This window comes from Cherax quadricarinatus, chromosome 68 (assembly GCF_038502225.1).
Source record: "Cherax quadricarinatus isolate ZL_2023a chromosome 68, ASM3850222v1, whole genome shotgun sequence".
Classification (NCBI taxonomy): Eukaryota; Metazoa; Arthropoda; class Malacostraca; order Decapoda; family Parastacidae; genus Cherax; species Cherax quadricarinatus.
This window is the reverse complement of record NC_091359.1, coordinates 18,408,549-18,411,964: the sequence shown is the minus strand read 5'-3', so window position 1 is coordinate 18,411,964 and position 3,416 is coordinate 18,408,549.

The following is a 3,416-nucleotide window of genomic DNA, read 5'->3' as shown; positions in this document are numbered from 1 at the left end:
TCCTCCACTATAGACACAGCCTCAAAGCCCTAAAAGTCCTTTTCAGCCGCTGCTTCTGGCCACAAATTCCTCTAAGCAGAGTTCATTGTTCTGTATGAAGCTTTCTGCCAAGCTTTGTAAATTGATCTTTCCAAAACTCAATCAGGGTTAACTCTGTGTCAGAGGTCACATCAAAGCACCTCTGGAATATTGCTTTAGTGTAGTTTCTTGAAATTATTGGTGACCTACTGATCCATGGGCTAAATGAGAGGGGTCGTGTTAGGGGGGGAGGGAGAAACTTTACAGCGATGAAGTCAAACTCCAGCAGCACATAGTCCTGCAAGCTTGGAGGGTGAGCTGGAGCATTGTCCATTATGAGGAGGGCCTTCAGAGGCAGGTTTTTCTCCTCTAAATAACTGTGTACACTTGGCCCAAACACAACATTAAACCATTCGCTGAAATATTCTCTGGTTGCCCAAGCCTTGCTGTTTGACCTCCACATCACAGGTAACTGAGTTTTCTGCACGTTATGCTTTTTAAAGGTCCTCAGGTTTTCAGAGTGGTAGATCAGTAGAGGCTTCGGTTTGTAATCCCCTCTTGCATTGGCACAGAACAAGAGAGTTAACCTATGTACTCCCTGGAACGCAGGTGGGAGAGATACATGATTATATACACCTAGAGGGACTAGTACCAAACTTGCACACGAAAATCACTCCCTACGAAAGCAAAAAACTCGGCAGACGATGCAACATTCCCCCAATGAAAAGCAGGGGTGTCACTAGCACGTTAAGAGGCAACATAATAAGTGTCAGGGGCCCAAGACTGTTCAACTGTCTCCCAGCATACATAAGGGGGATTACCAATAGACCCCTGGCTGTCTTCAAGCAGGCACTGGACAGGCACCTAAAGTCGGTACCTGACCAGCCGGGCTATGGTTCGTACATTGGATTGCGTGCAGCCAGCAGTAACAGCCTGGTTGATCAGGCCCTGATCCACCACGAGGCCTGGTCACAGACCGGGCCGCGGGGGCGTTGACCCCCGGAACTCTCTCTAGGTAAACTCCAGGTATCCTTCATTGGCTTATGTCCTGGTCATGCCTTCTCTTGTGTAATATAGTTCCTGTTAGGCATTTTCTTCCAAAACAGAGCTGTTTCGTCACAATTAAAAACTTGTTCGGAAACAAAACCCTCAGCCTCCACAAATTCCCCAAACTCTGTAGCAAAATCATTGGCGGCATCTTTATAGCTTTGGCCCCTACAAGTTCTAGCAAGCGAGTCGTATTCCAAACAAAGGTCGTATACCAAGCAAAAATTTTCGTGTGAGTACACACAGAGAGCATCCAGGTTGTCTTGCTAGCAGCAAGAAGTGGTACGAGAGAACATAGTAGTGGCTGGATAGGAGGCATGACTAGCACCTTCTTATAATGTAACATTTACACTCAGCTCGCGTACCCCGGGCGCATTCAACTACAAATTCATGAATGTTGTACTCGCTGCTCGGGGATTTGTTATACTAAAGTCGCCATAAGTTTCAGTCCTCCTAAGTGCGGGTTATTTGTATATTGTTCCAGCCACGGTATTGTGACTTTTTATTCTTTAATAAGGCGATGGTAAGAAAAAAGAGCAGGTAGATCTCAGGTGCCCCGTGACGTCACATCAAGCTTAAACAAAAGCTTCGCCTCGCATCAGCATTTTAACCAATCACTGCATTGTCAGTCATGACGTCATCCCCAGCAGACCAATACCGTCTCTTTATTTCACCCCTCACAGCCAATCACAGCTTCCCGAATATTGCCCCAGGCAGTCAGCGTCCCTGGAGGTGAGTTCCATCTCCTGGAACCCAGAAACTTCATCCATTATTGCTTCTGGGGTTCTTGACAATTATTGAGCGTCCTCCGTAAATAATCCGCCGGTGGTGAGGTTAAGAGCCACCAAAGTTAGCCCGTCTTCTAATAACATGTTCATTTTTCCACTGTAATCTACTTTGTCCATAATTACTATGGCATTTGCTTTGTCTGTTTCGTAAGGTGAAGTCCAGGATCTTTCTTTAATTCATGGTTCAATTTAACAAATATTTGATGACAGTTGTGTTGTAGAGGTCTGAGCTTCGCTCAAACCTCTACAACACAACACATCTACGACACCTGCAATCACAATTAGGTGAATACCTCCTCTTCTTTATTCCTCCCCTCCTCTCCTTTGTTCCTTTCCTTCTCTTCCTTGTTCCTCTCTCCTCTTCCTTATTTCTCGCTCCTCTTCATTGTTTTTCTCTCCTCTTCCTTGTTCCTCTCTCCTCTTCCTTGTTCCTCCCTCCTCTTCCTTGTTCCTCCCTCCTCTTCCTTGTTCCTCCCTCCTCTTCCTTGTTCCTCCCTCCTCTTCCTTGTTTCTCCCTCCTCTTTCTTGTTCCTCCGCTCATCTCCCTTGTTCCTCTCTCCTCTTCCTTGTTCCTCTCTCCTCTTCCTTATTTCTCGCTCCTCTTCCTTGTTTTTCCCTCCTCTTCCTTGTTCCTCCCCTTTTCTTCCTTGTTCCTCTCTCCTCTTCCTTGTTCCTCCCTCCTCTTCCTTATTCCTCCCCTCCTCTTCTTTGTTTTTCTCTCCTTTTCCTTATTCATTCCCTCCTCTTCCTTGTTCCTTCCCTCCTTCTCCTTATTCCTCCCCTCTTCTTTCTTGTTCCTCCCCTAATCTTCCCTGTTCCTCCCCCTCATCTTGCTTGTTCTTTCCCTCCTCTTCCTTGTTCCTCCCCTAATCTTCCTTGTTCCTCTCCTCCTCTTCCTTGTTCCTCCCCTAATCTTCCTTGTTCCTCCCCCCCATCTTGCTTGTTCCTCGTCTCCTCTTCCTTGTTCTTCCTGTTTCTTCCGTTTTAATTATTACATTCATGGGATAGCACTAAATGCCGTAGGGCTAAGCATCCATTTTTCTTTTTTCTCACAAACTTTCTCTATTAGGCCAAGAGCTGTTATCTTACCTTAACTCATTGACACTAAGAGCTGTTATCTTACCTCAGCTTATTGACACTAAGAGCTGTTATCTTACCTCAGCTCATTGACACTAAGAGCTGTTATCTTACCTCAGCTCATTTTTGGAAATTTTTTACATAATTTCCTAAATGTAGAACATATACATGAATAATATAATAACTGCATATCAAAATGTGATGCTATTTGTACCCTTCGAGAAATTTCAAGTGAGGTAGTGACGCCGCAGAAAGCGAGAGATGCCATTTGTAGTGTGTGAACGCTGGTTGTCGAGGGAAATTCTGCTAATAATCCAGCGTCTTCTGAGCCAAACTGGGGAAGGGGGGGTTCGGCCTGAATTTGTAATTAATAACCCATGTTAATGTCCCCTGCTGAAGAATGGGACAGGAAATTTGCGGGACCTCAAGAATTACGTGTGAGTGGCGGAAAATAAGGGATATGAACATCACTGACAGGGAAGTGTA